This window comes from Trichomycterus rosablanca, chromosome 19 (assembly GCF_030014385.1).
Source record: "Trichomycterus rosablanca isolate fTriRos1 chromosome 19, fTriRos1.hap1, whole genome shotgun sequence".
NCBI classification, from domain to species: Eukaryota; Metazoa; Chordata; class Actinopteri; order Siluriformes; family Trichomycteridae; genus Trichomycterus; species Trichomycterus rosablanca.
The window spans coordinates 4,952,494-4,972,295 of NC_086006.1; the positions used below are offsets into that span (position 1 = coordinate 4,952,494).

The 19,802-nt window shown below is 42.8% G+C and overlaps 1 long non-coding RNA gene across 1 annotated transcript in view; it reads right to left on the reverse strand.

The window, feature by feature from the left end:
• Positions 1 to 19,802, reverse strand: part of LOC134333494 (uncharacterized) — a 137,172-nt gene that overhangs the window by 61,694 nt on the left and 55,676 nt on the right. Inside the window, exon 3 of the long non-coding RNA XR_010015388.1 lies at positions 19,636 to 19,687. This is a non-coding gene — a long non-coding RNA (uncharacterized LOC134333494). The remainder of the gene's footprint in view (positions 1 to 19,635; positions 19,688 to 19,802) is intronic.

A 19,802-nucleotide genomic window follows, 5' to 3' on the forward strand; every position in this document is an offset into this window, starting at 1 on the left:
TAATGATAATCCTCTGATAATGATAATCCTGTCATAGAATGAGGTTCACCCTGATTTAGGATTGTTCAAGCATTGGAAATGTCACTTTAAATAACAATTAATGTGCATGGTTTCTATTTTCCAGACTGAAGAAATGCTAGGGTGTGGCATTTAAAATATCATTTTGATCGTATTCATTTGAGCTGCTTGAAGAAGCCAAATAACAAAGCTTTAAGTGTCTGAGAGTTTTCACGTCAGTGTCCAAAACTCAATACAAACCTTCAAAAGACCAACAACGACGTATTATGACATTTTTATTCAAGGCTTAAGAGTTTTACACGCATGGGGCCAGACTAACACTGACGAGATTAATTTTTTAAGAATCTGTCAAGAGATTTTGGCTTAAAGATGAGTGGGAATGAAGACTTATTGGAGAGAAATTTGATAAGCCAATCTATACTTCCTAAAGGCAAAGCTCAAAGTTTAATGCACCTGTGTCCTAATTCACACATTAGTGTACTAAATAGTGCACATTCAGAAGGATTAGTTACACACTACCTAGAACAGAAGATCACTTAATGTCAATATGAATAAATAGAGAATGCCTTTATTTGTCATATATACATATACAGGTGTAAAGTACAACGAAATTCTTTCTTCGCATTTCCCATTTCATTTGGAAGCTGGGGTCAGAGCCCAGGGTCAGCCATTGTACAGCACCCCAGGAACCGAGAGGGTTAAGGACCTTGCCCAAAAATGGCTGTGTGGCAGAGCTGGGATTAGCTGAAGCTGGATAAACCGTTTGATTGCTGGAGTGTGAACTTGTGTTTTGCTACTTGCAATATCATTACATTTAAACTAAACCCATAGACTGGGTGGCACGGTGGTTTGGTGGGTAGCACCGTCGCCTCACAACGAGAAGGTCCTCGGTTTGATTCCCAGGTGTTTGCGGTCCGGGTCCTTTCTGTGTGGAGTTTGCACGTTCTCCCCGTGCCTGTGTGGGTTTCCTCCGGGAGCTCCAGTTTCCTCCCACAGTCCAAAGATGTGAGTTAGGTGAACTGGAGATACAAAAATGAACGTGATGGTGTTGAACACTGAACCTGTAACTACTGGTCTCGTCATGAATGGAACCAAAAGTGTAAAACACTCACTCACTCACTCACTCACTCACTCACTTTCTTAACCGCTTATCCAATTAGGGTGGCGGGGGAAGGGGGGAGGGTGCTGGAGCCTATCCCAGCTTTTCAATGGGCGCAAGGCACACAGTAACACCCTGAACGGGGCGCCAGTCCATTGCAGGGCAGACACACATACACACACCCACCCATTCACCTATAGGGCAATTCAGTGTCTCCAATTAACCTGACTGCATGTTTTTGGACTGTGGGAGGAAACCGGAGCTCCCAGAGGAAACCCACGCAGACACGAGGAGAACATGCAAACTCCACACAGAAAGGACACGGACCGCCCCGCTTGGGGATCGAACCCAGGACCTTCTTGCTGTGAGGCGACAGTGCTACCCACCAAGCCACAATGCCACCCAAGTGTAAAACATGACACTAAAATCTTAATAACAAACGAACTTTGAGGACTAATCATATTTGCTTTTTTTTTTTTTACTAAAGTAGAGGATTATAAGTGTGCAGACCCGAGCTAAATGTTTGTCTGGTGTAAGTCAATCCATCACACAACAGTCCCTGACGTACAGTGACATGTCTAACCTCAGAGTGTGAAGAACAAGCCCGGGGAGCCGAGTCTGTTCGGGGGGCTGCTGGGAGGAGGGGGGGAGCGTGCCACAAACAACAGCAACAGGAACCAACTTGAGCCATCTAAATTATTCATCCTCCAGATGGATTCCTTTCCCCTTGAATTTTAAACTCCACTAGACCTATTCGACGTGCTTTTCTGCATCGTTCTCTTGCCTCCGAGGTTGCGCAAACCACAAATCAACTCGGGTCGCTATGACAGCCGGGTAAATAAATCAAGCGTACGAGTGTAAGACGGTCTTGTGTAACCTTGCTTTGTGTCTGTGTTCGCCGGACACTAATCCCGTCCTTTCCCTTTCTATTAACCCAGAGACAAATATTTAACTAGTCATACGAGAGCCGACTAGACCATGAGTCAGGTCAATCATGTACTATTAGTTTATTTATTTATTAGGATTTTAATGTCATTTTATTTTGGTTACATTCATGACAGGACAGGTAATTACTGGTTACGCAAGACTGATCAGTTCAGGTTTTGAAATCAAACACAGTCATGGACAATTTTTGTATCTCCAGTTCACCTCACTTGCACGCCTTTGTAGGAAACCGGAGCTCCCGGAGGAAACCCACACAGACACTGGGAGAACATGCAAACTCCTCACAGAGAGGACGCAGACCGGTCCTCCTGGGAATCGAATCCAGGACATTCTTGCTGTGAGACAACAGTGCTATCCACTGATCCACTGTGCCGCCCACTCTATTACTCTGTTACTAATTTATTACTATCTGTCTATTAATGTATTCACAATATTATTATATATTTTAATTATACCACTAGATTTGGGGTCCGACACAAGCCATGCTAAGCTCTACATGACGCCTCTCCCCCACTCACACCCACTGTTGCAGGTGCATGGACCAGTCCTGGAGATTGCATATTATAGCGGCAGTGACCAGGAAGAGACCCGGACCTTTTCATCCCTCAAACACGGACAATCGTGTTTGTGTGGACGCCCTGCCTGGTCATTTGCTCTTCTTGGAAACACCTACAGAGGGGTGCTGGCAAGTTAGACCGCTGTGCCACCTGAGCACCTTAGGTCATTGTTTAAAACCAGTATAAGGGTAAAGAATGACGGAAATTAGTTTTTACTTATCCATGATATAAAAATAGTAGAATAGAACGCCTTTATTTGACTTACAGTATACAGTCTGAGCATTTCAGTGTTAAGGGCCTTGCTCAAGGGCCCCAACAGTGTCAACCTGGCAGTGGTGAGGTTTGAACCAGCAACATTCTGCTTACTAGTCCAGTACCTTATTCACTAGGCTATAACTGCCACTAGGCAACCACTGTCTCATAGTCAAATGCAAATGTAACCATACAGATGCTTTTTTGATTAAACAGTCAAAAATTCCCACAGACATTCAGGCCTCCATGTACTTTAGGCTTTTCGTTTATGTCAAACACTTCTTCAGTGTCTCAGTGAGTGAACAATTAGAAAGTGGCATCTGTCAGATTGCAGTCTGGCACTATTCCAGAAACGGAGACCGCAATTAAAAGCCATTTATAAGGGTATATGACAACGAAATGATGCGCCTAAATCATGTTCATTACTTTGACAAGGATGACAATTATGATGAGAAAGACAATTTTGGAGAATAGCAGGCTGTGGATTGTGATGACTTATTAAACTGATGAGGGGAACGTCTCTGGGAAATGTTCTGGATTGTGCTGTCTGGGTTTTTGGCTTGTCGACAACAAAATGACTAGTCTTCTTTGATAATGTACACGTTTGTTCCTTCCAAAAACCTTTCCCTTTTTCCTTCATACGTCCACAGGCGATGAATGGGAGGGATGAAAAGCGACCTTGAAGGAAGTACTTCAACAATCAAGCCGTCCCAAGAGACAGGGTCTGTCCCGCGGCCGCTAAAATGGCAGCAAAATCCAATAAAGTCAACGTGTCTCTTTACCAGCTCTCGGGAAGGACTGCAATGTCAAATTTTCTACTTTATCTAATTTTATTTATTATATTTGGCTTTGCTTTTATTTATTTAAGGAGTAATTCCACTGCTTGCTGGTGACAAATTGGATTTTCAATTAAGCATTTGATTTAATCTCTACCTTCAAAATGAGGTTAATCATAAATTAAATCATAAATTGGCTCAATTATCACTCGCTTTATATTTTATCAAATGTTAGTAAATCACACAAAGAAACTAAAGAGGGAATCTTAAGGTAACGTATTCAGTATTTCAGAATCCAGAGATCCCAGAATTACACATTAAACATACAGTATAAGAACAGGCTGGAGTAAACCATTTGACAGCAGTACCGTTTTACAGTGGTGCTGTGGCCTGCACTCGTCTAGAGTTATGAACAATATATATAACAACTCAACAAAACTAATGAACCCGGCTACAGACTGAAGGGGATAAGGGATAAAAAGCCACATTGTTACTGGCAGGTTCATTTATTAAAATACCTGCATGTACCTGTAGGCTAATACCTGTAGCCTAGTGGTTAATGTACTGCACTAGTAATCAGAAGGTTGCCGGTTCAAGCCCCACCACAGCCAGCCACTGTTGGGCCCTTGAGCAAGACCATTAACACTCAATTGCTTAGATTGTATATATAATATATTTATATTTTTGGTATTTAGCAGGCGCTTTCAATCAAAGTGACTTACAGTACGACAGTGTGAAGGGTATACAATCTAAGCAACTGAGGGTTAAGGGTATTGCTCAAGGGCCCAACAGTGCCAACCTGGCAGTGGTGTGGCTTGAACCAGCAACCTTTCGATTACTAGTCCAGAACCTTAACCACTAGGTTGCCACTGCCACAGTGTACTGTCACAGCTGTAAGTCGCTTTGGATAAAAAGTGTCTTCTAAATGCTGAAAATATAAATGTAAACCTTAAAGTGCAGAACCGATTGCTAATAAAAACACATTAAAACATTTTAACCCTAAACTCTGAGCCTTCTGGTATACTAAATGACAAAACAATGGAAAAAATGGAGAGGGGGAGTTGTTACACGCTAGCACACCAGAGCTGGGACTTCAAATACATCGTACAGAATCTCAGCTCTGCCATCCGGCAGGGCTGGGAGGCCACATGAACAACGATTGACTGTTGTTCACAGGGTGGGACGAGCCGGACCAGGGTTCCTCATTCCTCATGGCTGATTGTCGGCGCCTGCGCAGAGTTGGGGAATAATGCTGATCAAGGTGTGGCTCTCTGTACACAAGGCTGATCCGCACATGAACTCACCTCATGCAGGTAAGAAGAGGCAGTTGGTACTGATCACGTGTCGGAGGGGGCGTGTCTATTGCGAAGCTCCTTAGTCAGCAGTGGAGGGTTGTATCAGTGGAGGTGAAGCGTATCGCAATCAGGGTAATTGGATACGACTAGATTAGGGGAGAAAATTGGGGAATTTTGGGGAAAATGTACTATGTGAAGAATTCAGGTCCAAATTACATTTTGAGGTTCAGAGCTGAGCACAACAGAGTATTTTATTTACAATTTACAAAGTACCTTATTTTACAATTTGGTTCTGTATATATTAGCTTCTGTGGTTTGGGAAAATGAAATATTTAGTTGAAGAAGTCCTGCGCACTTACATAATAATATTTGTAATAAATACGATGAGAACCTGACCTTCACACATCTTGAACGTTGAGGTGTGAGCCGGAACTGTGCCGATCTGAGCCTATTTCAGTCTGTACCATTTCTTTGGCAATGCCTTTTTGCAACAGTTTTGAAACAGAAAACCACAGAAAGTAGGTGTTAACAACTGCGGTGGGATTATAGTTTCATCAGATACACCCGGGAAAACATATCCAGACATGATTGTGAAATCTATACATATTCCTACATGAGTATTTCAGCTTATAGAGCAAGATGCATTAGTGCTAACATACACATGATCAGGGTTTAGTTTAGAGGAAAACACTGGCATGACCTGAAATCTTTAGTACATTAGTACAGTGACCAGGCTGAACTGACAGGCATCAATTCACTCAAAAGTACTTTCTGGCCTTGGATACGGAGATGGAGATGACCTCGGTCTCGGGGGGCACCTCTCAACTCTACAGATCCACTTATAAATGAGCCTGATGACTTTTAAAAGGACAAAGAATCATTAGGAGAATAAGTAGCCGTTCACATATTCTCAGTGCAACGCCCCCCTGAAAGTAATTCCAGTGCATTTACACAAAGGAGAATAGCTTTACTGGGAGAGGCAGTGGTTTAATGGTCCAATACTCTCTTGGCTCAAGTACAATTATCCTCCTATGATGGTGCAAAAAAAAATCATAGGCTTTAAGAGAAAAGCGAGTTCAGCTGAATGTCAGAGTACTCAATCATTCAGTCGTTTATGAGTAAATAAATCATACAAATGAAAAAGTAGAGAAAATAATGTTACACTTATTCCTCACTGCACACACGGACTAGTTGATCAAGACATTTAAGCGCAAGGAAGCAGAAACGCCCCGTAAACCTCGGACAGAATATTTTACCATCTAATTCCTCAAAAGAGCTTTACATACATCATGAAACAAAGCAAGCAGTTAACAAGGGTTTAAATGATTCCTTGGATTAAATGTGATGAATTGCAGTTGACTGAAGTAAAAGCCGAGCTTGAGTAAATACCCTCACTTTACGCTCAAAAACAGGTTTAAATCAGCTTTCTGATCTGTCTTTTCATTCATATTCTCCACAGAGGGCAAGCCATAGCCTAGTGGTTAAGGTACTGGACTAGTAATCAGAAGGTTGCTGGTTCAAGTCCCACTGCGACCATGTTGTTGGGCCCTTCAGCAAAGCCCTTAACCCTCTATTGCTTAGATCGCTTTGGATAAAGGCGTCTGCTAAATGCCGAAAATGTAAATGAAAGGGTAAAGAGGCGTCAAGTTTTGTAGCACTTTATGAAGTTTAGTCTCTACTGGAACAGGCGGCTCGGTGGGTAGCACCATCACCTCACAGCAAGAAGGTCCTGAGTTTGATTCCCAGGTGTAGCGGCCCGGGTCCTTTCTCTGTGGAGTTGCATGTTCTCCCTGTGTCTGTGTGAACTGGAGATACAAAATTGTCCATGACTGTGTTTAACATTAAAACTTGAACTTATGAATCTTGTGTAACCAGTAACTACCTGTCCTGTCATGAATGTAACCAAAATCTCTACTGGAACAGGAGTGATGCACAGAAAGGGGAGGGGCCAGCTAGTCAAATAATCCAGAGCCCAGTTAGCCCTGGTAATCAAATAAATCAAAATATCATTTAAATAAAATCCCAAATCATTCACTCTTCTCTGTGATCCGTTTCAATCTGATTGGTTTGTGGTGGATCCTGTGACTACTGGAGCATGAGGCGGAGATACACCTAGGCCAGGTGTATCACATATCAAACCTAGAGGCAACTTCCAGTAGCCAGTCAATCAGCATGTTTTTGGGAGGTGGAAGGAAGCTGATGTACCCAGATGAAACCCACAGAGACAAGAAAACATGCCAAAATCAAACCCACATCCTGATGTCACTGGATCTGTATGGCACCCATGCTACCTGCTCCTGTCTATAAGGGTTTGTGTTCATTCTTTGGATTAAAAAATGTGGCTCACTATCCCAATCCAGTTCAATGTGAAGGTGTTTAATTGGGCTGAGGTCAGAGCTCGGTGAACAATACTGGAGTTTCCTGACACCAGTTTTGGTCAAACCACGTCTTCATGGACGTCACCACAGTCAAGCTGGAACAGGAAAGGTCCTTCACCAAACTGTTGCCGCAAGTCTACTTTATAAAGTTGATTTTACACGGCTGTTGGCGATGGGGCTGAGACACCTAAAATCAATCATTAAAGAGGGTATTCAAAATACCAAAAAATGCATTTTCCTTTATTTTTGCAGGTAAACGTTTGACTGTAAGTGTAGTTTTGATACAGTAGTATTCTCTCTGATCTTCAACTGATAGCAAATTATCTTTATATATTGTTCAATACGGTCAATGTGGTTTAAAAGCCATGATGCCCTTCATAATATCATAGATTATGTTACCCTGAAAAATGGAAGTCTAAATAAACATGTTACAGGATCTGCAAAAAGCCGGTCAGTGTAACAAAAACAATCTAGACCTTCCTGATAAGGCTGAATAAAGAAAAGTCAGAATAATACTGATTCCTCAGGGGAAACTAAACAAAATTAAGCAGTAAGTGTTCTTTTAGGGAGGGGTTGCCCTGCACAACAAATACTGCAGTGTTGTAAAGGTATATGAAGCAGCTAGTGCAACAGCTGATCAGGTTTAGATCTTAAAACTCTAAATTTAATCCATTAATTAATCATTTATTAATTCATTTTCATGTTTGATCACTGCTTTATTCTGGTCAGGGTCGTGGTAGGTCTGGCTTTCTTGGAATCACTGGATGCAATGCAACCTCACAGGTGCCAATCCATCCCCACCCAAACCATCCATCCCCCTCAGACACATCCAATCATGTCTGTATGAAGACACCTGACCAACCGATAGCACCACTGGAGACTCAAAGCCTGGATCCCAGCAGAAATGGGCTACTGTAATTAGCCAATAGTAACAGATGTATAAGCTCTATCACACTTCTATTAACAAACTGTGCCCTCAGAAGTCTATTTTTTACTATTATTATTTTCCATCCCATGTATTTAAATTAGTCACACATTCTCCACCCCTGCAACCTAGAATACCAGAGACAGTGATAGCTTAGTGGTTAGGGTACTGAACTAATAATCAGAAGGTTGCCAGTTCAAGCCATGTCCAAGCCCACCACCAAGTGCCCACTGTTGGGCCCCCTGAGCAAGGCCCTAAACCCTCAATTGCTCAAAATGTGTTCAGTCAGAACTGTAAGTGTCTGCTGAAAGCAACAATTGTAAATGTACCACAGAATGCATTATGTGAATGTACACCCTCACCCAATGAATCAGACACACTGTAGCCCTGACCAGGATGAAAGACAAACACACTGAATGAATGAATGAATAAATAAATGAATATACATCAAAACATCACTATGTAATCTACAATGTATCACAACATGAATATCTGAATGTGGTTGGTTTAAATAAAGCAGCTTAAAGTAAGCAGCAGTATACACATTTTCTTAAATATTTGAGTGTGTGAGGGTTTGAAAGTCACTATAATAAGTTTTTGTTTTTAATGATTGTATTTGACATTTATTATGTAAATAGCTGCATAATCACAACCTTCGTTCTGTGTTCAGTATGTCCACATCAGGTAAGGTATGTTTTTTACTCATAATAAGATTCATATCCTGAGATTTTAAACATAATATTTAAAATGTAAATGCAATAAAAGCTAAAATAGGTAGTTAGGATTTAAAATGTTAAACTCCAAGCTTTAAAATCAGTGTCTCTGCTGTCTGTGACCTACAGTTCTCCTGATATGTGCTTATAAAATACCATTGTGCACCCAGCTACAGGTCTGATACACTTCAATACAATTTATACAACATACAGTTAAAATGTGCAACGTAAATAACACATAAAAATTAGTCATATTGAAAAAATGTTGCGTGACTTGTCATACTTCTGTTTTTGAGCCAAAGCCTTTCCCGTAAGATTTGTTAATTGTTGCATTGTGTACTGTGTAACATCATAAATTCTCTCAGAAAACAGAATGCTGAAACTAAGGTGTGCTGTGGGTGGATCAGTGACGTCTCTGATAAAAATAATGCCTAAATGAGGCCAAACAGAAAGAAGTGAGGAAAATGACTGCTTGTTGTGCAACATACCATTGGGTGCAACTGACAGGATCACGTTTTATAAAACAAAAAAAACTAAAGAGTTTAAAAGTCAACACCCTGCCAGCAGGTCTGATCTGAGCCTACGTTCACTCCCGCGCTTTGTTTAGCAGTCGTGGCTGAGGCGTCGCCATTAGTTGCCTCACAGCGGAGGAAAAAGCGGTTAAAACTGAGACCCGTGCTATTATTGTTGACAGGTAGAAATTTGAAACAGTAGAAGAGAGCCGGTAATAGCAGCAAAGGAGCGAGAGAGGCCCGTCCGAAACTGACACTCCCATTAGGACCCTACTGGAAAGTGAAATATTTGATCACGAGAGGGAAATTGAGCAAAAATGAACTGAAACGAGATATACTCGACTTACTTTCCTTCCAGCTCCCAGACATAGATGTCACTCAGACTTAATAAGCGTTTGAATTTCCATTTTATCACAGAAAATAGAGTGCGAGAAATAAAATCAGGCGGTTTCACCCTAATGGACAAAGTAATGGAGAGGTGAAACTGACACAACACATTCACTCCATAGTAATGCCATCAAAATGAAAGCCCATTCACCGCAAGAGTTTTCAGGGAATCAATTCAAACCGAATAGTGGCCTTTTTCAGGGTTTTTTTATTTCATAATAGCTCCAACAAATACAGCACTCTGGATTTTGGGTAGCACAGTGTCACTAAGCGTGATAGCAACACAGTCGTTTATCCAATAGTGTTTAGTCTTGCGGTCAATGTGTGGTGTCCCTCCGTCTCTTCCTCTGCGCCCTTTACAGTAATCCTACAGTAACGGATTAGCTCACTGTTCCAAAATCTTACGTATGAGGTCAGATCATATCTGATGGGCGTGCAAGCTTACAGGGAGAAAATCCGGTCAAACCAAAACGCACACACACACACACACACACACACACACACCTATATGATCTACATTATTAATAACATTAATACCTACAGGCAAACCAATGTGATCAAATTAAAAACACGTCATATATTTTAGGACACAAAGCTGTGGAAAGGACCAAATTTAAAACTAAAGGATCTAAGAGTCAGAAAAATCTGGAAAACAACTGAGGTGTGGTCTTAGAATCCCTGTGCTGCATTTACCAGTTTTATCAATCATTATACACCGACCAGGCATAACATTATGACCCCTGACAGGTGAAGTGAAAAACACTTATTTCTTCATCACGGCACCTGTTAGTGGGTGGGATATATTAGGCAGCAAGTGAACATTTTATCCTCAAAGTTGATGTGTTAGAAGCAGGAAAAATGGACGAGCGTGAGGATCTGAGCGAGTTTGGCAACGGCCAAATTGTGATGGCTAGACGACCGAGTCAGAGCATCTCCAAAACTGCAGCTCTTGTGGGGTGTGTCCCGGTCTGCAGTGCTCAGTATCTATCAAAAGTGGTCCAAGGAAGGAACAGTGGTAAACCGGCGACAGGGTCATGGGCGGCCAAGGCTCATTGATGCACGTGGGGAGCGAAGGCTGGCCCGTGTGGTCCGATCCAACAGACGAGCTACTGTAGCTCAAATTGAAAAAGACGTTCGTGCTGGTTTTAATAGAAAGGTGTCAGAATACACAGAGCATCACAGTTGCAGGGCTGTTTTGGCAGCAAAAGGGGGACCAACACAATATCAGGAAGGCGGTCATAATGTTATAACTGATCAGTGTAAGAGAAGACTGCTGTTGACAAATTTAATCTTCTTGGAGTACAGTGAACCTCTAAATAAATAAAAGTTACATTTCATTTATATTTGTCAAGTGTAAGATTGAGCTATTTAACCACAGACGTTTGTTCTCAAGGTGTTTATGAATTGTTACCAAGGGTCTCAATAATTCTGTCTGTTTACTAGACGAAATGAAGCTGCAGCTTTAATGCCATGTGAGGATACAATGGATCAAAATAGCAATTATTTCAACAAATCAAAACTAAATAAATCAAACTGAGTGAGGTTCTGAAGCTAATCAGGCTTTTCCGAGAGTTTCCGGACCCAAGACAACACTGACACCACGGCTAAATGCAAATCCATGCTTGCTTTGTTTTTGACAATAATTACAGAAAGTGAAGGAGCGAAAAAGTCCTGACGACTCGGTCCCCAGTGCTCGGCTGTGCTATTAATTATTCTGAGGAAGACAGATGTTAAATTGTGTATGCCCATCAGCGGTAAATCTTTCTTAAGATTTATCATTCATGTAAATCATGAATAAAATATTGTTCTTGCCATGAGAAAACTTTACATCTGTTTGGTGCATCATACATTTTCTAAATAAAAACCCGTACATGAGTACAGATTCAGTGACCAGTTCAGTATTCAGAGTAATTTTGAGTCTTTCTGTATAGAACATAGTTAATTGTGTACAAACTGTACACCTACTAGTCAGTGATCAGTCATGAATGTGTTGATTATGGTTGTACGACACATTAGCATTGGTTATGTATTAAGAACGAGTCAGGTACGACTCGTGAGGTTTGGAGTGTGCTTCAGTTCAGATTTACGTAAATACTTCATTAGTCTCTATGAATATTCACAAATTGACACTTCATCAGTGTGAAACCAAACCTCAGCATACACACCAGCCTGTGCTATAAGAAATAACAGGTTTTCTTTCTAAAAAAGCTACTATAGCATGTCTGTCCTAGTGAAGATGTGGCCACTGTGCCTGTCAGTCTAACTGAAAGGGGCATGGCTACTGCACCAGCCAATAAAAAAAGATGTTGGTTTTAAGCCTCTCTGTGCCTCTGTGCCTGTCAGTCTAACCGAAGGCTGCATGACCACTTGGTCAGGCAATAAAGAAGGTGTTGCCTTTAAGCCTGACAGTCTATTGAATCAGGAATGGTTGCTAAGTCTGTCAATTCTGTTAAAGTAGGTGTGGTCTCTGTTCCTGTCAGCCCCAATGAAGGAAGCCTGTCAGCCTTAGTATATAAGGTGTGGCCTCCAGACCTGACAATCCTAGTACTAGATATCTGGTGCGTGTGTCCACTGTGCCCGTCAGTCCTAGAAAATCAGGTGTAATGCCAGAGTCTGTCAGTCTTAGTATATAAGGTGTGGCCTCTAGACCTGACAGTCATAATAATAAAGATTTGGACTCTGTGCCTGTTAATCCATTTAAATGTGTTCTTTGTGCCTGTCAGTCCTAGAAAATTAGGTGTGGTGCCACACCCCAGCATAGTAGGCGTGGTCTCTGTGCCTGCCAGTCCAACTGAATGAAGTATGGCTCTAGCCTAAAAGTCCTAATAAATGAGACGTGACCTCTAAACCAGTCAGTACATGTCTTTGTACTGTGGGAGGAAACCGGCGCTCCCGGAGGAAACCCACCAGACATGGGGAGAACATACAAACTCCACACAGAAAGGACCCAGACCGCTCTAGCTGGAAAGCAAACCCAGGACCTTCTTGATGTGAGACAACAGTGCTATCCACTGAGCCACCGTGCTGCCAGTTACTCCAATAGAAAGGCATGTGGCCTCCGTCCCTGTCAATCCAAGTAAAGAAGAAAAGACTGGTATCGAAACCAGTGTCCAGAGTGGTACAAAGGTCACACCCACTGAAGGAAGCCTGTCAGTCTTAGTATATAAGGTGTGGCCTCTAGACCTGACAGTCCTAGTAATAGAGATTTGGTGCATGTTAACACTTTTAAATGAAGTGTGTCGTCTGTTCCTCTCAGTCCAAGAAATCAGGTGTGGCCACAGAGTCTGTCAGTCCCAGTATAGGAGGTGTGGTGTCTATTCCTCTCAGTCCAAGAAATCAAGTCCAAGAAATCAGGTGTTGCCCCAGAGTCTGTCAGTCCCAGTATAGAAGTTGTGGTCTGCTGAAAAAGTTATAATACATTATTAAACTGTTGGCCATTTTAGTGTGTGTGTGTGTGTGTGTGTGTGTGTGTGTGTAAGAACAATCCCCTGTATTTTAAAACTGTGCAGTCCACTTTGATCCAAAACACATCCAATTCATGTCTATTAGACTGTAATGAGAACAGTCAGACAGACGTACGGTATATTTCACTGTAAACATCACTGGTATCATTCAGGGTCGACAGTGTGTCAGCGCTGAACTAACAGTGAAGATCTGCCAGTAAAGCTGCAAAAACAGCAACAGCTCTGCATCTGCAGCTGGCCATTTTTACCCTGCTTGTTCTGATCATGAACAGCTGACGAGCTTTCCGCCAACTTCCAGCTCATGAGTAGCTGTGATGCTAGTTTGTTCGTTTAATCATAAGTGCAAATGATCTATCAGCAAGTGAATATGCTTTTGTTTTTTATTTCTCAGAGCACATGTGGTATATGCATGTGATGGTAATGATTTTAAAAATGTGTGGTCATTTTAGAACAGAGGTTGGGTCACAGATGACAGATATGGGTCATGTACAAATGTGGACGGTTAAGGCAGGAAGATCAGCTCGCAGTAGACAAAAGAGCAACAATTGAGAAAATAAAATTGCTATTTAAATATAGCCAAATACTTTACAGTATCAGGGCCAAATTGACTTGCTGGCTACTTGATCCAATGCATGCTTTCCCTCCCTTTATCTACCAATCTAATAATTTCCAATTCCAAATTGTGAATCCACTGCCGCATGAACAACCCCTGATTTAATCAAGAAAAGCCGATCATCACACGCCCCCTCGGACACATCCAATCAGCAGCTGCTTCTCATCACCTGCCAGTGTTGGGTTCCCAGAAAGAGCTGTATTGTGCACTGAGAGACATGCTAAGCTCTATGTGACTACCACCCCCACACTCACTCTGGCACCAATATCAGTCTTGGAGATTGTAACGGCAGCTATCTAACCATTAGATGGCTTAAAGAAATAACCTCAGAAAATATAACAATAGATGATATGATGTATTTACATTTAAGCAATCGCTTTTATGCAACGTGACTGACAGTACTGTGACAGTATATACTGTCTAAGCAATTGAGGATTAAGGGCCTTGCTCAAGGGACCAACAGTGACAACCTGGCAGTGGTGGTGCTTAAACCAGTGACCTTTTGAGTACTAATCCAGTATCTTAACCACTAGGCTATAACTGCCTATAAGCAAACAACATTCTGACATGCTCTGAGGGATGTATTAAAATGCTAAGCAGGTCCAGTTGACCTTGATTTGACCTTGATCAGAAAATATTTTAAAAGTGGGTGTAATTATTGGGACAAAGATGATAGAAAATATAGACACAAGGACTGTGTTACTTGCTAGTGCCATGGTATTTATGATGAAGACCAAGAGACACCAAGAGTTTCATAATTAGAAGTAATGTCCACATACTTTTGGCCATACAGTGCATCTTAGTAAGGTCATACCACTAAAGTTACCCTAAACTGTACAGAGCTAAAGAGAGAATAAAGAAAGAAAAATAAAACAAAGTGACTGTGTAACAGGAGCGAAATTCAGTCATCCTGAGAGGTAGACGAGGAAGACGAGGTCAGGACACGAGCGCCGGGTCGGTGGGTCTTTCGCGTTACCCCCGGCCACCGTGACGCCGTCCTGCCCCCGCGACAGACAGCCAGGCTCACACAGCAGATGGAACTAATGATGCGCAACGAAAGAGATCATTTCACTGTGGTCTGGGGAAAGCCACAAAGACTGCTGGGACGTTTGAGTGATAGGGCCAGCCAGTCGCTAGGGGTTAGATACCGACGGCTTTTTTTGAGAAGTGTAACCCTGAATAGAGGCCAGGCCTTAGTTCTTTTATGTGATTCATACAATCAGCACGGCACTTTTTATATTAAAAAAGAAAAAAAGTGGGGACCCGAGACTGCCTTCGTTTTTTGTTTTGTTTTGCTTTATTTCATCTTTTTTATGATTCCTGCCAGCAGGGAAATTTTATGCACACAGACGAATACTGTACATGCTCACAGGGAATCTAAAGTTAGTCATTTATTCAGGAATACAAAGATTCAGTGGTATTTTTTTTATTGTTGTTTTAACATCCAGTTCTTTGGATTTAGTTTTTATTATTGAACAAACAGCAAAGACGCTGCATAATTCTGAGAGCTTAAAAAGAAACAGCAATAAACAATCCATAAAACATTTCCAGAGGGTAATTTTGGGTTACAATACCATATTTTTAGACATAAGACTGAACAAACATTAAAAAAAGAAAAAAACACAAATAATCTTCAACCAAAAAGGAAGAAGAGAAAAATGATCCTCTTGATGTTTCCTCTTTCAAAAAAAAAAAAAACCACCAGACAAAGTCAAAGACAGACTAAACTTTAGCTCTTTTCATCACAGCAACTTAATATTTCCCCCGACAAACCCAGTCCGGAGTTAACGAGGGAGATTTGCAAGCCCTTGGATTCAGGGGAAGAGGATTAGATTTGAAAGGCCTCTCCTGAGCCGGTGTCTTAAGAAAACTCTGCAACTCAGCCTTCTCTTTAAGAGCATAACAAGCACACCTGACTGAATCTGCAGCGCTTAAGCTCCCGCTACCATCTGGATACGCTGCCTCAGTAAAGGTGCTAGAAAAGTACGAGGCCTCGGGACACCTGGGGAGGGGATTTAAGCAGGATGTGGAGCGTTCGGCTCAATCCTCGGCAGCCCACACCGGGGGTATGGAGCGGGGAGCGGTGCTGACGCTGACGGCACGGCCGTGTCTGTGTTAGAGGCAGGTTAGTTCTGATAACACTATCAGGCTGCTCTTCCCAAGCTGCCGTACCCAACCACAGGGCCTTGACAGGCTCTTACTGGGCTGCCATATTACCAATCTTCCCGGTGACCTATCTATCATTTAGCCTCGTTGTGTCAGATAGGACATATCAGTCCCTGAGCTTCAGACTTTCAGATGTGGTATAAAATACAACATTTAATCTGTTACATTTCATTTTAAATAATGATCATGAGTGTCTGTATTTTGTACAGTTTGATGAAATATTCAGTCATAAAATAAGGTCGGCCAACACGCAGCACCACAGAGACAACCAGTAGTAGCTCAGCAGTTAATGTACTTGACTAGTCAGTTAAAGATTGCCGGTTCAAGCCCCATCACCGCCTAGTTTCCACTGTTGGACCCCTGAGCAACTTTCAATTGCTCAAAATGCATTAAATCATAATTGTAAGTCACTTTGAATAAAAAAGTATGCAAATGTAAATAAAAAGGTTAAGGGTCTGGCTCAGGTGTCCAACATTAGCTGCTAGGCAAAGATCTAATTTAACCCTCAGTGTTCTGATTTATAGCCAAGAGCCACTGTCCCTAAGTAAAGGTAATTGAAGGATTTTTCATTCTTCAGCTATTTATTGTCTGTTTTACTACTGCTTTATCCCGGTTAGCGTCACGGTGGGTCCAGTTCAATTGGCAATAAGGCATGAAACACCCAGGACAGGTTCCAGTCATCCACACACACTCACACATACAATTTCTAGTAGCTCCAATTGGCCTGACTTCATGTTCCATGTGTGACCACCTGGAATCAAACCAACCAGGACCCTCTTGCTGTGAGGCAGCAGCACTACCCCCTGAGCCACAGTGTGGGTAGTGCCGCTCGGTGGGTAGCACTGTCTCCTTACAGCAAGAAAGCAAATACTCAAGGCAGTGCAGCATATTCGTCTCAAAAGAATGATTACATTAATCAAGAGGTCACAGTGGGTGATGGCTTCATTTCAAACAAAGCAGCGCTGGTCACTTCCAGCCAGCAGCCTGAACCAGCAAATGCTGCCAGTATCTTTTCAAAGAGGAGGAGGCTGCTGGAACAGGGCCCTACCCAAGAGCTCGGGGACTCCCATCGCCACTTAGCATGCGCCATGCTTGTTAACCTCAATTTTCTGCCCATTCACAGCAACAGGCCTACCTTCCTCTAGCTCTTGGCAGACATCATATCTAGTAGGGGGTCTTCCCCCCGGCCGCCCCGCCCTCCGGGGCCGAGCGCCGCCGCGCAGCGGGATGGTGGAACAGGGAGGAGCGATTTAAAGCTCTTTAGAATTTCCCCGGCTCATCCTTGGCTCAGTCTCTCTTAACTTCTCTCCCTCCTGCCAGGTACCTCCACGGCAGCCGGTTCCCACTGAGATCTGCCTCCCAACATTCACTTAGCCGGGCTAACTGAGAGGGGAGCAGAACGGCTGGAACAGCGGGGTGGCCCGAGGGTTAGCCTGTTTACTTTGGCTAAATCAGCTTGTTTTGGATTAGAGACAGTCGGTAGGCTGTGAGTAATGCTTCACTGAGGGTCAGCTGCGGGTTCAACACAAAACACATGTAGGCTGTAACAACCTGGTCTCAAAGAGCTCTGACGAAAAAGTTAAATAGTTCTGTGACTGATCAGGGCTGCTGTGGATCCAGAGCCTTGTCAAGTACCACTGGTTTTAAGGTGGGGATACTCCTTGAGTGGGACAGCAGTTCATTGAAAGTCAGGCCTACGCACCTTAAAGAAATTTAGAATAGGCAGTCAGGGCGTCCAAACAGCACACCAGCGGTGGGATTCTGAATTTCTCGAGTTCGAATCTCAGCTCTGCTACCGGTCAGCTGGGCGCCCCCTAGCAGGCATTATTGGCAATGCCTGCAGCAGACAAAAACAGGCCATTAAAGTCTACCGTGTGGGAAAAGACCGGAGTGAATGTGGGTGGGACCTTCGATGCTGTGCAAGGACCCTGGTTGGTATCCCGAGGCGCCTGTACAGAAAGTGGAGGAGCATGCAGATCAGTGTAGGGCTCTCCAAATTATATTTGGCACTTTCTTCGATAAAATGCAAGCGAGTGTTAGCACACCACAACATCAATGTGTTTTTCCAGCTGGCTGCTTGATTGCAGGTTGATAAAGGAAACCATGCTGACGGTCTTGTACAGGATTGAGAGGTAAATTGTGAGGCAGACACACCGAGCACTCGCTGAACGGCAGCTTCTCCTGAGGTTTCAGCCCTTAATTAATCCAGGCCTCCGGGTATCATGATGTGACTGGGCTGCTCCTCTGCATGTGTGACTCCATTAAGCCGTGCTGAGAACCAGAGGTGCAACCTGAACGTTGTTCCCGTACCCCCAGCGCTCACCAGAAAATCAACACAACTTCATCAACAATCAACAATCTTCACCCGAATCTGAATGTTTGCTGTGATTGTAGGAAAACCAGATTTGGATTTGGATATCATCACTCAGGTAAAGTCAAACACAGAGTCCTTCATGCTATACATGAATAATTCTCCAGATTTATTAAAGACGCACCGTTCAATATTTTATTCTTCGTACCTTCTTGCAAAGAAGGTGAAGAGATCCGAATGACACTATCCAAACAGAATTGCTGAAACAGTTTAATCAAAGCAAGTGTATCACAGGACTGAGAAAACAGCATCTGCACAACAGAGCCGAGCTGCCTTGTTTACATTCCTCCCGCTAGTCATTTTAGAGACGTATCCCGGGAGCCTGGCACTCCATAATTTGTCCTGCACACAAGTGCAAACAAAGCAGACCCCCTTGCTAAATGAAGAGCATCTTGTGATATTAGAGCTGTGAAGGAAAAACACTGGTCAGGATCGCGATGGGTCTGGTTTCCACCGGAATCACTGGCTGTAAAGCACTAATGCACCCTGGACAGGACACCAATCATCTCAAATCCCCACTCCTTCTTCCAGACTAGACATTGGGTCAGTTTGAAAACCTAGTGATCTTTCTGCATAGACACATTTTACATCAACCTACACACTCCTGAGAAGAAGGCATGTCTAAATTCCTAGATGCCTTAAAATGCTGCCTACTAAAGTGCCTTAATTCAAAGCAATAATCTGACTGAATAACGAAGGACCATCTGATGCTTCCTTAGCAGTGAAGGCAATCCCAGCATTCAGTGCGGCACAACTTCTCTCACATTATTTGCAAATTCGGGCGCGTCAGGGACAATTTAACCCTTTTTGATACACTGAGGGAGAAGTTAGCTGGCATGCTAGCGGGTTGCACCACCGCAGCCCAACTGTGTTAGCTTAGTAAGTGAAAACTGAGGTGATGTAATCATGTCTAAGTAGTGTGTCTAAATAATCTGCCTTTTAAGTCGATGTCTTATTAGAATCCTCTCTACTGAGGCAGCTGCCTAAAGAGGCAGTAGGCAGCAAGGCAGCTCACTAGGTTTTCGAACAGACCATGTCTGTATGTAGATGCCTAAACAGTGTGCCTGACCATTACACAGGTAACTAGTAAACGTTTAAAAAGAAGCTGAAAGATACCACAGTGGATCACAAGTGGCAGTAGGGGGTACATGTAGTACAACTTACCTTTAGGTGGACTGGTCAGTCGATCACTTTCTTACATGTCTGCCAGCTGATCCTGAAAACAAACACACAACAGAGCCATCATCAGCTGTTGTCATTTTTCTCCAGCTTTAAACCGAACACACACACACACACACACACACACAGACATATCAGCATTCAAGTCATGC